The following is a 15,933-nucleotide window of genomic DNA, read 5'->3' on the forward strand; positions in this document are numbered from 1 at the left end:
TTTTTTTTTAGACAGAGTCTCACTCTGTCGCCCAAGGTGAACTGCAGTGGCGTGATCTCAGCTCACAGCAACCTCCGCCTCCCCAGTTCAAGCGATTCTCATGCCTCAGCCTCCCAAGTAGCTGGGATTACAGGCACATGCCACCACACTGGCCTAATTTTTGTGTTTTTAGTAGAGAAGGGTTTCACCATGTTGGCCAAGCTGGTCTGGAACTCCTGACCTCAAATGATCTGCCCGCCTCAGCCTGCCAAAGTGCTGGGATTACAGGCACGGGCCACTGCGCCCAGCCTGTTTGTTTTCTTTGAGACAGAGTCTCGCTTTGTCATCCAGGCTGGCGTGCAGTGGCACTATCTTGGCTCACTACAACCTCCACCTCCCAGGCTCAAGTGATTCTTCTGCCTCAGCCTCTCGAGTAGCTGGGATTACAGGCAACCGCCACCATGCCTGGCCAATTTTTTTATATTTTTAGTAGAGACGGGGTTTCACCATGTTGGCCATGCTGCTTTGAAACTCCTGACCTCAGGTGAGCCACCTCATCTGACCTAATTTTTTTTTTTTTTTTTTTGAGACAGGGTCTGGCTGTGTCACCCAAGCTGGAGTAGTGGTATGATCATGGCTCATTGCAGCCTCAACTTCTCCGGGCTCAGGCCATCCAACCACCTCAGCCTCCTAAGCAGCCGGGACTACGGGCGTGCACTACCATCCCCAGCTAATTTTTGTGTTTTTGTAGAGACGGGGGCGGGGGTCTCCCCGTGTTGCCCAGGCTGGTCTCGAACTCCTGGGTTCAAGTGAACTGCTCACTTCTGCCTCCCAAAGTGCTGGGAATACAGGCTAAGCCACTCCCCAGGCCAAAGCAGATGATATTTGAAAACACAATTCAATCCCTTCAGGGCCCAAGATTCCCTCCCTGTTCCCACCCTCTCTCCATCCCATGGCCTCTGCCTCCACCTGCTTCAAGCCCACCCCTCAGGCCTCAGTTTACCACCACCTAGAAAGGCCCTTCCTCAAATGTAGACTGAAGAAAAAGGGACTTTTTAAAAACTCATTAAGGGGCCAGGCGCAGTGGCTCACAACTGGGAGGCCAAGGCAGGCGGATCACGAGGTCAGGAGATCGAGACCATCCTGGCTAACACAATGAAACCCCGTCTCTACTAAAAAATACAAAAATTAGACGGGCGTGGTGGCAGGCGCCTGTAGTTAGTCCCAGCTACTCTGGAGGCTGAGGCAGGAGAATGGCGTCAACCCGGGAGGCGGAGCTTGCGGTGAGCAGAAATCGCACCACTGCACTCCAGCCTGGGTGACAGAGCGAGACTCCATCTCAAAAAAAAAAAAAAAAGCCACAAACTCACTAAGGTCTGGTGTGGTGGCTCATGCCTAGGAGTTCGAGATCAGCCTGGGCAACATAGGGACACCTCATCTCTAAGACAAAATCAATTTAAAAAATTAGGGCTGGACACAGTAGCTCACACCTGTAATCCCAGCACTTTTGGAGGCCGAGGCGGGTGGATCACCTGAGGTCAGGAGTTCGAAACCAGCCTGACCAACATGGTGAAACCCCGTCTCTACTAAAAATACAAAATTAGCGAGGCGTGGTAGCACATGCCTATAATTCCATCTACTCTGGAAGCTGAGGCAGGAGAATCACTTGAACCTGGGAGGTGGAGGTGGCAGTGAGCCAAGATGGCGCCACTGCACTCCAGTCTGGGCAACAAGAGCAAGACTCTGTCTCAAAAAAAAAAAAAAAATTAGCCAGGTGTAGTGGCATGCATCTGTGGCCCAGTTACTCTGGAGACTTAGTTGGGAGGATCGCTTGGGCCTGTGAGGTCAAGTGCAGTGAGCCGTGATTGCGCCCCTGTCTTCCAGCATGGGTGACAGAGTGAGACCCCGTCAAAAAAAAAAAAAAACCCTCAAAACTCATTATTATTTTTATTTTATTTTATTTTTTTATTGAGACAGAGTCTTGCTCTGTTGCCCAGGCTGGAGTGCAGTGGCACGATCTCGGCTCACTGCAACCTCTGCCTCCCAGGTTCACGCCGTTCTCTTGCCTTGGCCTCCCGAGTAGCTGGGACTACAGACACCCGCCACCACCCCCAGCTAAGTTTTTTTATATTTTTAGTGGAGACAAGGTTTCACCGTGTTAGCCAGAATGGTCTCGATCTCCTGACCTTGTGATCTGCCCACCTCGGCCTCCCAAAGTGCTGGGATTACAGGCATGAGCCACTGTGCCCTGCCTATTATTTCTCTTTTTTTTTTTTTAAACAGTCTTGTTCTGTTGCCCAGAGTGGACTGCAGTGGTGTGATCTTGGCTCACTGCAACTGCTGCCTCCCAGGTTCAAGCGATTCTCCTGCCTCAGCCTTCAGAGTAGCGCATGCCACCACGGCCAACTAATTTTTTGTATGTTCAGTAGAGACAGGGTTTCACTATGTTAGCCAGGATGGCCTCGAGTTCCTGACCTCGTGATCCGCCCACCTCAGCCTCCCAAAGTACTGGGATTACAGGCATGGGCCACCATGCCTGGCCTGACAAAGCTGTCTAATTTTATTTTGTTTTTATTTATTTATTTATTTATGTTTTTGAGATGGTGTCATGCTTTGTCGCCCAGGCTCAAGTGTAGTGGCACAATCTCGGCTCATTGCAACTTTTACCTCTTCAGTTCAAGTGATTCTCTTGCCTCAGCCTCCCAAGTAGCTGGGACTACAGGCATGCACCACCACGCCCGGCTAATTTTTGTATTTTTAGTAGAGATGGGGTTTCAACATATTGGCCAGGCTGGTCTCGAACTCCTGACCTCAGGATCTGCGCACCTCAGCCTCCCAAAGTGCTGGGATTACAGGCAAAAGCCACTGCACCCGGTCAAAGCTGTTTTAATAATGAGGTTGTTGTGTTGAGCCGGCTGCAGTGTTTCACGCCTGTAATCCCAGCAATTTGGGAGGCCAAGGCGGGTGGGTCACCTGAGGTCAGGAGTTCCAGAGCAGCCTGACGAACATGGTGAAACCCTGTCTCTACTAAAAATACAAAAATTAGCCAGACATGGTGGTGCATGCCTGTAATCCCAGCTACTCCGGAGACTGAGGCAAGAGAATCGCTACCCCACTGCACTCCAGTCTGGGTAACAGAGTGAGACTCCATCTCAAAAAAAAAAAAACAGCCCGGCGTGGTGGCTCGTGCCTGTAATCCCAGCAATTTGGGAGGCCGAGGTGGACAGATCACCTGAGGTCAGGAGTTCAAGACCAGCCTGGCCAACATGGTGAAAACCTGTCTCTACAAAAATACAAAAATTATACGGGTGACATAGCGGGTGCCTGTAATCTCAGCTACTCAGGAGTCTGAGGCAGGAGAATCGCTTGAACCCGGGAAGTGGAGGTTGGAGTGAGCCAAGATCGAGCCATTGCACTCCAGCCTGGGTGACAAGATTGAAACTCCGTCTCAAAAAAAGACAAACCAAAAAATTAGCCGGGCGTGGTGTCAGGCACCTGTAGTCCCAGCTACTTTGGAGGCTCCCATGCATCAGGTCCTAATAACAATCACACTTACTTGATCCTCAGGGGATGAATGTCTGAAAAAAGCCGGCCGGGCTCGGTGGCTTACGCCTGTAATCCCAGCACTTTGGGAGGCCGACGTAGGCAGATCACCTGAGGTTAGGAGTTGGAGACCAGCTTAGCCAACACGGTGAAACCCCATCTCTACTAAAAATACAAAAATTAGCTGGGCGTGGTGGCGGGCACCTGTAATCCCAGCTACTAGGGAGGCAGAGGCAGGAGAATCGCTTGGACCTGGCAGGCGGAGATTGCTGTGAGCCGAGATTGCGCCCCTGCACTCCAGCCTGGCGACAGAGCGAGACTCCGTCTCAAAAAAAAAAAAAAAAAAAAAAACACCCAAGAATGGGCAGTTCACAAAAGCAGTAGCATCATCAGTCAAGAAGCATATGAAGAACTTCGGCTGGGCACAGTGATAAGCACCTGTCCCAGCTACCAGAGAGGCTGAGGTGGGAGGGTCACTTGAGCCCAGGAGTTCAAGACTACAGGGAGCTGTGATCCTGCTTCTGTGCACTCCAGCCTGGACAATAGAGTGCGACCCTGCCTCTTTTTTTTTTTTTTTTTTTTTTTGAGATGGAGTCTTGCTCTGTCGCCCAGGCTGGAGTGAAGTGACTTCATTTCAGTTCACTGCAAACTCTGCCTCCTGGGTTCAAGCAATTCTCCTGTCTCAGCCTCCCGAGTAGTTAGGATTACAGGCACATGCACCAAGCCTGGCTATTTTTTTTTTTTTTTTTTTTTTTTTTTTTGAGATGGAGTCTCACTCTGTCTCCAGGCTGGAGGGCAGTGGCCAATCTCAATTCACTGTAACCTCTGCCTCCTGGGTTGAAGTGATTCTCCTGCCTCAGCTTCCCGAGTAGCTGGGACTACAGGTGCGCACCACCATGCCCAGCTAATTTTTGTTATTTTTTATTTATTTGTTTATTTATTTTTTGAGACGGAGTCTTGCTCTGTTGCCCAGGCTGGAGTGCAGCGGCTCGATCTTGGCTCACTGCAAGCTCTGCCTCCTGGGTTCAAGCCATTCTCCTGCCTCAGCCTCCCGAGTAGCTGGGACTACAGGCACCCGCCACCACGCCCGGCTAATTTTTTTTGTATTTTTAGTAGAGACGGGGTTTCACCGTGTTAGCCAGGATGGTCTTGATCTCCTGACCTCATGATCCACCCGCCTCTGCCTCCAAAGTGCTGGGATTACAGGCTTGAGCCACCGTGCCCCACCTAATTTTTGTATTTTTATTATTTATTTATTATTTATTGAGATGGAGTTTCGCTCTGTCGCCCAGGCTGCAGTGCAGTGGCACGATCTCAGCTCACTGTAACCTCTACCTCCTGGGTTCACACCATTCTCCTGCCTCAGCCTCACGAGTAGCTGTGACTACAGGCGCCCACCACCATGCTCGGCTAAATTTTTGTATTTTTAGTAGAGACGGGGTTTCACCGTTTAGCCAGGATGGTCTTGATCTCCTGACCTCGTGATCCGCCCGTCTCGGCCTCCCAAAGTGCTAGGATTACAGGTGTGAGCCACCGCGCTCGGCCAATTTTTATATTTTTAGTAGAGACAGGGTTTCACCTTGTTGCCCAGGATGGTCTGGACGTCTTGACCTCGTGATCTGCCAGGCTTGGCTAATTTTTATAGTTTCAGTAGAAATGGGGTTTCCCCATGTTGGCCAGGCTAGTCTCAAACTCCTGACCTCAGGTGATGTGCCTGCCTCAACCTCCCAAAATGCTAAGATTACAGTTGTGAGCCACTACACGGACCCTGTCTCTAAAAAAAAAAAAAAAAAAAAAAAAAAAAAAAAAAAAAAAAGTTTAATCTCATTAATAATACCAGCTGTGAGATAAAATTTTCCAACTACCAGGAAGTGTCTATTCAGGGCAACTTAAATCTATGCTTCTGGGGAGAAAAAAAAAAGGAAAAAAATTTCCACTTGCCAAAATAGAAAGAAGCCAGATTAAATGAAATGTACTGAAATACACACACACACTACAGAAGAACAACTGGACAATTTGTGAACATGTTAAAAACCCTTTTTATTGGCCGGGTGCAGTGGCTCACGCCTGTAATCCCAGCATCTTGGGAGGCCGAGGTGGGCGGATCACAAGGTCAGATCGAGACCATCCTGGCTAACATGGTGAAACCCCGTGTCTACTAAAAATACAAAAAACTGGCCGGGCGTGGTGGCAGGCACCTGTAGTCCCAGCTACTAGGGAGGCTGAGGCAGGAGAATGGTGTGAACCCGGAAGGCGGAGCTTGCAGTGAGCCGAGATTGGGCCGCTGCACTCCAGCCTGGGCGACAGAGTGAGACTCCGTCTCAAAAAAAAAAACAAAAAAAAAAAACCCTTTTTATTTTACATATTTTTTCACTTAACAATTGTAGTGCTAGCAACATACTCTAAGGAAACAATCATATATATGTGCCAGGACTTAGCTGCTCAGATGTTTATCACAGAGTTGCTTATAATGATCAAACAGTAGTAGCAGCTTAAATTTTCACCTTTGAGGCTTAAATAAAGTATAGCACATTTACCCAACAAAAATAATGCAGGATTAAAAAATGCTGTCAATAGTAAAATCTTCTTATTTATACATAATGGCAAAAAGTTGTCAAAAAATTTGTTAATGGTTAAAAAATACAATAACAAACAGTTGTTTTGTTTGTTTGTTTTCAAGGAGTCTCACTCTGTCGCCCAGTCTGGAGTGCAGTGGTGCAATATGGGCATACTGCAACTTCCGCCTCCAGGGCTCAAGGGCTCCTCTCTGCTCAGCCTCCTGAATAGCTGGGACGACAGGTGCAGACCACCTCACTGGCTACTTTTTTTTTTTTCTGAGACGGAGTCTAGCTCTGTCACCCGGGCTGGAGTGCAGTGGTGCAGTCTCGGCTCACCGCAAGCTCCACCTCCCAGGTTCACGCCATTCTCCTGCCTCAGCCTCCCGAGTAGCTGGAACTACAGGCACCAGCCACCAAGCCCGGTTAATGTTTTTGTATTTTTAGTAGAGACGGGGTTTCACCGTGTTAGCAAGGATGGTCTCGATCTCCTGACCTCGTGATCCGCCCCCATCGGCCTCCCAAAGTGCTGGGATTACAGGCGTGAGCTACCGCATCCAGCTATTTTTTGTCTTTTTTTTTTTTTGAGATGAAGTTTCACTCTTGTTGCCCAGGCTGGAGTGCAATGGCTCAATCTCGGCTCGCCGCAACCTCAGCCTCCCAGGTTCAAGCAATTCTTCCTCAGCCTCCCGAGTAGCTGGGATTACAGGCATGCACCACCACACCTGGCTAATTTTTGTATTTTGAGTAGAGACCGGGTTTCTTCATGTTGGTCAGGCTGGTCTTGAACTCCCAACTTCAGGTGATCCACCCACCTCACCCTCCCAAAGTGCTGGGATTACAGGCATGAGCCACCACACCTGGTCATCGCTAGCTAATTTTTTTTGTTTTGTGTGTGTGTGTTATTTTTGAGAAGGAGTCTTGCTCTGTTGCCCAGGCTGGAGTGCAGTGGCGTGATCTCGGCTCACTGCAAGCTCCAACTCCTGGGTTTATGCCATTCTCCTGTCTCAGCCTCCCGAGTCACTGGGACTACAGGCGCCCGCCACCACGCCCGGCTAATTTTTTGTATTTTTAGTAGAGACGGGGTTTCACCATGTTAGCCAGGATAGTCTCGATTTCCTGACCTTGCGATCCGCCTGCCTTGGCCTCTCAAAGTGCTGAGATTACAGGCATGAGCCACTGCGCCCGGCCGTCTCTAGCCAATTTTAAAAAAATTTTTGGCCTGGCATGGTGGCTCACGCCTGTACTCCCAGCACTTTGGGAGGCCAAGGATGGTGGATCACAAGGTAAGGAGTTCGAGACCAGCCTGGCCAATATGGTGACACCCTTGTCTGTACTAAAAATACAAAAATTAGCTGGGCATGGTGGCACGCACCTGAAGTCTCAGCTACTTGGGAGGCTGAGGCAGGAGAATCGTGTGAACCCAGGAGGTGGAGGTTGCAGTGAGCCGAGATCGCACCACTGCACTCCAGCCTGAGAGAGAGATGGAGACTCCGTCTCAAAAAAAATAAAAAATGTCTAGACGTGGAGTTTAGCCATGTCGTGCGGCTGGTCTCAAATTCCTGGACTCAAGTGATCTGCCCGTCTCAGCCTCCTAATGTGCTGGGATTCAGGCGTGGGCCACCATGCCCAGCCAATGATAACTTTTTAAGGAATACTAAGGAGCCAGAGCTCACTGTGAGGGGCAAGGAAAGAGAAATCTCTGTGGTAGAGAAACTCTACCGGGAGATTCCTGGGGCCCTGTCAGAGCTGATCTCCCGGGGGTCTCAGAGACCAGCCTTGCTTCACCGTCAGCCTTCCTGAGCAGTCTGTTTTCATTACACTAAGGCTATGTTGGTATAGGGGAGCCAGAAAGACAGGGGTTGGAATCTTGACTCCTCTACTCCTTGCCCTTTGATTTGAGGGCAAGTTATGTCTTTGAGTCTTTATTTATTTTTTATTTATTTATTTTAGAGGCAGGGTATTGCTGTGTCAACGCAGGGTGGAGTGCAGTGGCGCGATCTCAGCTCATTGCAACCTCCGCCTCCTGGGTTCCAGTGATTCTCCTGCCGCAGCCTCCCAAGTAGCTGGGATTACAGGCACGCACCACCATGCCCAGCCAATTTTGTATTTTTAGTAGAGACGAGGTTTCACCATGTTGGCCAGGCTAGTCTAGTCTAACTCCTGACCTCAGGTGATCTGCCCACCTCAGCTTCCCAAAGTGCTGGGATTATAGGCATGAGCCACCTAGCCTGGCGGAGCCTTGATTCTTCATTTGGTTTGATTCTCCCAACTGTAAAATAAGGGCATAATACTATCCTATAAAGATGGATGGGAGGATTCAAAAGGGTAATGCTTAGTCAGCGCCACATGTAGGTCCAGCTGATGCTCAATAAATAGTAGCTATCTACAGCCATCCCGAGCGGACAGGCGAACAGATAACGAAACAATACAATGTTTTGGAAACTTCTGATTCCCAGAGAGAGCCTGGCCTCAGGGTTATGGAACATCTGGTACTCCCTGAGCCTGTCAACTTTTGGGTGGAGTGGAGGGACACCTTTTGCTTTGCCCCCAGCTGCCCTGTAGCTCCATTCTAGAACTGGGAAGAGTTGCCATAGTTGCCTAGTAACGCCCCTGGGAGTCCAGGAGGCTCAAATTTTAGAAGCTGGAGAGGAAAGGAAAGGTGGGCCAGGTCCAGCTACCCTGGAGGCTGAAGCAGGAGGATCACTTGAGTCTAGAAGTTCAAGACCAGCATGGGTAATATAGCAAGACCCTGTCTCTACAAAAAAATACAAAAATTCGCTGATTTGCTGGAGCACGCCTGTCGTCCTAGCTACTCAGGAGGCTGAGGAGGGAGGATCACTTAGAGCCTGGGAGGTGGAGGCTGCAGTAAGCTATGATCACACCACTGCATTCCAGCCTGGACGATAAACCAAGACCCTGTCTCAATTTAAAAATAAATAAAAAAATATTAAAAAAACAAACAAACAGGCCAGCCACAGTGGCTCACGCCTGTAATTCCAGCACTTGGGAGGCCAAGGTGGGTGGATCATCTGTGGTCAGGAGTTCAAGATCAACCTGGCCAACATGATGAAACCCCGTCTCTACTAAAAATACAAAAAGTAGCCGGGCTTGATAGTGGGTACCTGTAATCTCAGCTACTCGGGAGGCTGAGGCAGGAGAATCACTTGAACTCAGGAGGTGGAGGTTGCAGTGAGCCAAGATCCTGCCATTACACTCCAGCCTGGGTGACAGAGCGAGACTCAGTCCAAACAAACAAACAAACAGGAAAAGTGAGGTCTTATGTGTTTCAATTTTTTTTTTTTTTTTTGAGGCGGAGTCTTGCTCTGTCGCCCAGGCTGGAGTACGGTGGTGTGATCGCGGCTCACTGCTACCTCTGCCTCCTGGGTTCAAGTGATTCTCCTACCCTAGCCTCCAGAGTAGCTGAGACTACAGGCACCTGTCACCACGCCAGGCTAATTTTTGTATTTTTTAGTAGAGACACGGTTTTGCCATGTTGGCCAGGCTGGTCTCGAACTCCTGACTTCAAGTGATCTGCCTGCCTCAGCCTCCCCAAGTGCTGGGATTACAGGCCTGAGCCACTATAGTTGGCCCCAGCTGTTTTTTTTGTTTTGTTTTGTTTTGTTTTGTTTTTTGAGACGGAGTCTCGCTCTGTTGCCCAGGCTAGAATGCAGTGGCGAGATCTCTGCTCACTGCAAGCTCCACCTCCCAGGTTCAGGCCATTCTCCTGCCTCAGCCTCCTAAGTAGCTGGGACTACAGGCGCCTGCCACCACGGCCGGCTAATTTTTTGTATTTTTAGTAGAGATGGGGTTTCACCGTGTTTGCCAGGATGGTCTTGATCTCCTGACCTCGTGATCCGCCTGCCTCAGCCTCCCAAAGTGCTGGGATTACAGGCGTGAGCCACCGTGCCCAGCCAGTTTTATTTTTAATGTAATATGTTCACAAAGGGCCAGGTGCCATACCTCACTCCTATAACCCTGTCTCAAAAAAAAAAAGAAAAAAAAAGTTCACAAGCCTCCAAACTCAAAATGCAGAGCAGAATTCGAGACTAGCCTATCCAACATAGTGAAACTCCATCTCTACTAAAAATACAATAAATTAGCCGGGCATGATGGCTTGGGCATATATTCCCAGCTTGGGAGGCTGAGACACGAGAATTGCTTGAACCCAGGAGGCAGATGTTGTAGTGAGCTGAAATCGCTCCACTGCACTCTAACCTGGGTGACAGAGTGAGACTCCATCTCAAAAGCAAAAACAAGAAAACAAAATGCACAGGCTAGGCACGGTGGCTCACGCCTATAATCCCAGCACTTTGCGTCGGCCGAGGTGGGTGGATCACCTGAGGTCAGGAGTTCAAAACCAGCCTGGCCAATGTGGCAAAACCCCCTCTCTACTAAAAAAAAAAAAAAAAATACAAAAATTAGCTCGGTGTGGTGGCAGGCACCTGTAATTCCAGCTACTCGCAAGGCTGAGACAGGAGAATCGGTTGAACCCAGGAGGCAGAAGGTTGCAGTGAGCCAAGATCGTGCCACTGCACACCAGCCTGGGCTACAAGAGGGAAACTCCATCTGAAAAACAAAACAAAACAAAAAACAAACAAAAAAAAACACGGCAGGGTAGAGTAATACTTCTACCACCTATCCTTGTCGTCTCACCTCTGATCACCCAGTCCTTTCTCTGGGGACAGCCATGTGATTTGTTTCTTGTGAATCCTTCAACAGCTGTGTTAAAGGTATACTGGCAAAGTGTTTTTATCTATCCCTCTTTTACACAAATGGTAACATACTAACCACGTGGGTTTGGACTTTGCTTTTTTCCCTTCGACTTAGCTGCAGTTTTCTTTTCTTTTCTTTTCTTTTTTTTTCTGGGACAGAGTTTCACTTTCGTTGCCCAGGCTGGAGTGCAATGGTGCAATCTTGGCTCACCGCAACCTCTGCCTCCCGCATTCAAGCGTTTCTCCTGCCTCAGCCTCCCAAGTAGCTAGGATTACAGGCATGTGCACCACGCCCGGGTAATTTTGTATTTTTAGTAGAGATGGGGTTTCTCCATGTTGGTCAGGCTGGTTTCGAACTTCTGACCTCAGGTGATCTGCCCACCTCGGCATCCCAAAGTGCTGGGATTACAGGTGTGAGCCACCATGCCCAGCCTAATTTTTTTTTTAAAAGAGGCCAGGTGCAAAAAAAAATAATTTTTCATTTTCAATGCTCGTGTGGAGACCACAGGTAATTTTTTTTTTTTTTTTTTTTTTTTTTTTTTTTTTTTTTTGAGACGGAGTCTTGCTCTTGTTGCCCAGGCTGGAGTGCAGTGGTGCAATCTTGGCTCATTGCAGCCTCCACCTCCCAGGTTCAAGTGATTCTTCTGCCTCAGCTTCCTGAGTAGCTGGAAGTACGAGCGCCCACCACCATGCCCGCTTAATTTTTGTATTTTTAGTAGAGATGGGGTTTCACTATGTTGGCCAGGCTGGCCTTGAACTCCTGATCTCAAGTGATCCACCTGCCTCAGCCTCCCAGAGTGCTGGGATTACAGGTGTGAGCCACCGCACCCTGCCAGGTAATCTTATAATAAGACAAAGAGGGCCAGGCTTGGTGGCTTACGCCTGTAATCCCAGCATTTTGGGAGGCCGAGGTGGGCAGATCATGAGGTCAGGAGATGGAGAGCATCCTGGCTAACACGGTGAAACTCTGTCTCTACTAAAAATACAAAAAATTAGCCGGGCGTGGTGGCGGGCGCCTGTAGTCCCAGCTACTTGTAAGGCTGAGCCAGGAGAATGGCGTGAACCTGGGAAGCGGAGCTTGCAGTGAGCCGAGATTGCGTCACTGCACTTCAGCCTGGGGGACAGAGCAAGACTCCGTCACAAAATAGATAGATAGATAAATAAATAAATAAATAAATAAATAAATAAATAAATAAAAGAGGCAGGTATTATCATCCATTTTACAGATATATACACTGAGACTTAGGCTTGTTAGCGAGCACATCCCTGTGATGAGGTGATCCTCGAATCTGGTTCTCATTAGAACTTGGTTATTCTCTTCATGATCTTAGGCAAATCCCTTCTGTCAGGCTCAGCTTGCCCTTTGTAAAATCCAGACACCTGTGACTTTCAAAATGCATTAGAAGGAGCCCAGAGTCTCAGCAGCTCAAAAAGAAGAGAGGGAATCGATGAGGGACACGGGTGATGGTGGCACATCCTCCACATTTTCTTCCACCAGAGAAAGCTCAGTTTTTATCAGTATTGAGGTCACTGACTTATGACTAAGATTTAGTTAAAGTAATTAATTAATTAATTACTTGAGGCAGGGTCTTGCTCTGTTGACCCAGTTGGAGTGCAGTGGAGCAATCATAGCTCACTGTAGCCTCTACCTCCTGGACTCAAGCCATCCTCCTGCCTCAGCCTCCTGAGTGGCTGGGACTAAAGTCACATGCCTTTATGTTTGGCTAACTTTTTTTTTTTTTTTTGAGATGGAGTCTTGCTCTGTCGCCCAGGCTGGAATGCAGTGGCGCGATCTTGGCTCACTGCAGCCTCTGCCTCCTGGTTTCCAGTGATTCTCCTGTCTCAGCCTAAGTAGTAGTTAAGGCTGCAGTGAGCCATGATTGCGCCACTGCATTCCAGCCTGGGCAACAGGGAGGGAGACCCTATCTCAAAAAATAGATACACAGACACACATATATAAAATCTGGCAAACCTAAGATTCACGAATGAAATACACTGGTGTAGCAAGCCCCAACCAGAAACTGAGCATCACCAGGACCCTAGAGTCCCCTAATGTCTCTTCCACATACCCTTATACCACAAGACTCCGGACTTCTAATAGTACATGCTAATTTTGCCTGTTTTTAGTACTTTATTTCGTTCTCTTTTCTTTTTTTTGAGACAGAGTTTCACTCTTGTTGCCTGGGCTGGAGTGCAATGGTGCGACCTCGGCTCACCACAACCTCTCCCTCCCGGGTTCAAGCGATTTTCGTGCCTCAGCCTCCCAAGTAGCTGGGATTACAGGCATGTGCCACCACACCCGGCTAATTTTTGTATTTTTAATAGAGATGGGGTTTTGCCATGTTGGCCTAGCTGGTCTCAAACTCCTGGCCTCACGTGATCCTCCCACCTTGGCCTCCCAAAGTGCTGGGACAGGCGTGAGCCACCGTGCCTGGTCAATTATTATTATTATTATTATTATATATTTTTTTGAGACAGAGTCTTGCTCTGTCGCCCAGGCTGGAGTGCAGTGGCACGATCTCGGCTCACTGCAAGCTCTGCCTCTTGGGTTCACGCCATTCTCCTGCCTCAGCCTCCAGAGTAGCTGGGACTACAAGGCGCCCGCCACCATGCTCGGCTAATTTTTTGTATTTTTAGTAGAGACGGGGTTTCACCGTGTTAGCCTGGATGGTCTCGATCTCCTGACCTCGTGATCTGCCTGCCTCGGCCTCCCAAAGTGCTGGGATTACAGGCGTGAGCCACCATGCCCGGCCTATTATTATTATTTTTGAGACAGGGTCTCACTCTGTCACCCAGTCTGGAGTGCAGTGGCGTGATCTCGGTTCACTGCAACATCCACCTTCTGGGTTCAAGCGATTCTCCTGCCTCAGCCTCCTGAGTAGCTGGGATTACAGGCGTGTGCCACCATGCCCAGATAATTTTTGTATTTTTTAGTAGAGACTGGGTTTCATCATGTTGGCTGGGTTGGTCTCAAACTCCTGACCTCAAGTGATTTGCCCACCTTGGCCTCCCAAAGTGCTGGGATTACAGGCGTGAGCTGCCACACCTAGCTTGTTTTTGCACTTTATACAAAAGAATTCACATGGTGTATACTATTTTGTGTCTTTGTCTTTCACTCAATATTGTATTTGTAGGCTGCATTCACATCATTCTGATTACCAGTCATTCATTTCTTTTCTTTTTTTACAGACGGAGTCTCACACTGTCACCCAGGCTGGAGTGCAGTGGCACAGTCAAGGGCTCACTGCAACCTCAGCCTCCCAGGTTCAAGTGATTCACCTGCCTCAGCCTCCCGAGTAGCTGGGACTACAGGTGCGTGCCACCGCTCCTGGTTAATTTTTGTATTTTTAGTAGAGACAGGGTTTCACCATGTTGGCCAGGCTGGTCTTAAACTCCTGACCTCAGGTGATCCACCTGCCTCGGCCTCCCGAAGTGCTGGGATTGCAGGTGTGAGCCACCTCATCTGGCCCATTTATTTTCATTGCTTTGTAACTTTCCTTTCCTTGAATATCTCATGATGTATTCATTCTACCTTGGACAGACATTTGCATTGTTTCCAGTTTGTCTATTATGAATCTTGCTGCTGTGAACATTCTTGTACAAATACTGGTGCACGTTATGCATATCTGTTGGAGATGTAGGGAGGAGTACCATTGCTGGGTCACAAAGCATGAACACATTCAGCTTGGGTAGTCTTGGCATGCACTTTTCCGCCTTAGTTGTACCAATCTACCTTCTATTAGCTGTTGTGCTTTTGTTTTTTGCCTTACTCATTTTTATGCCCTGACAGACCCCCATTGACAGTGGCCTTTGTGACCCCCAGACAAGTGGCTTTCTAAAAATTCTTCTGGATTGGGCGCAGTGGCTCACACCTGTAATCCCAGCACTTTGGAGGCTGAAGCAGGCGGATCACTTGAGGTCAGGAGTTCAAGACCAGCCTGACCAACATGGTGAAAACCCATCTCTACTTAAAATACAAAAATTAGTCATGTGTAGTGGCGGGCGCTCTGTAACCCCAGCTACTCAGGAGGCTGAGGCAGGAGAATTGCTTGAACCTGGGAAGTGGAGGTTGCAGTGAGTCAAGGATCATGCCACAGCACTCCAGCCTGGATGACAGGGTGAGACTCTTTCTTTTTTTTTTTTTTTTTGACGGAGTCTCGCTCTGTCGCCCAGGCTGGAGTGCAGTGGCGTGATCTCCACTCACTGCAAGCTCTGCCTCCTGGATTCAGGCCATTCTCCTGCCTCAGCCTCCCGAGTAGCTGGGACTACAGGTGCCTGTAACCACATCCGGCTAATTTTTTGTATTTTTAGTAGAGACGGGGCTTCACTGTGTTGGCCAGGACGATCTCGATCTCCTGACCTCGTGATCCGCCCACCTCAGCCTCCCAAAGTGCTGGGATTACAGGTGTGAGCCACCGCACCTGGCCCAGAGTGAGACTCTTTCTATAAATAAATAAATAGTAAAAATTCTTTTGATCTGGTGTGGTGGCTTATGCCTGTAATACCAGCACTTTGGGAGGCTGAGGTGGGCGGTTGGCTTGGGACCAGGAGTTGGAGACCAGCCTGGGCAACATGGCCAAACCCTGTGCCTACTAAAAATACAAAAAATTAGCCAGGCATGGGGGCGACGTCTGTAGTCCCAGCCACTCAGGAGGCTGAGGTGGGAGGATCACCTGAGCCTGGGAAGTTGAGGCTGCAGTGAGCCATGATCACTAATGTACTTGAGCCTCAGAGAAAGGATGGGACCTTGCCTTTTTTTTTTTTGAGACAGAGTCTCGCTCTGTCACCCAGGCTGGAGTGCAGTGTTGCGATCTCAGCTCACTGCAAGCTCCGCCTCCCGGGTTCACACCATTCTCCTGCCTCAGCCTCGTGACTAGCTGGGACTACAGGCGCCCACCACCACACCCGGCTAATTTTTTTGTATTTTTAGTAGAGATGGGGTTTCACCATGTTAGCCAGGATGGTCTCGATTTCCTGACCTCGTGATCCACCTGCCTCGGCCTCCCAAAGTGCTGGGATTACAGGCTTGAGCCACTGCGCCCAGCTGGGACCCTGTCTCAAAAAAAAAAAGTCTTTTTTTGAGACAGGGTCCCGCTCTGTCGCCTAGGCTGGAGTGCAGTGGCACGATCTCAGCTCACTGC

Source organism: Pongo pygmaeus, chromosome 13, assembly GCF_028885625.2.
Source record: "Pongo pygmaeus isolate AG05252 chromosome 13, NHGRI_mPonPyg2-v2.0_pri, whole genome shotgun sequence".
Classification (NCBI taxonomy): domain Eukaryota; kingdom Metazoa; phylum Chordata; class Mammalia; order Primates; family Hominidae; genus Pongo; species Pongo pygmaeus.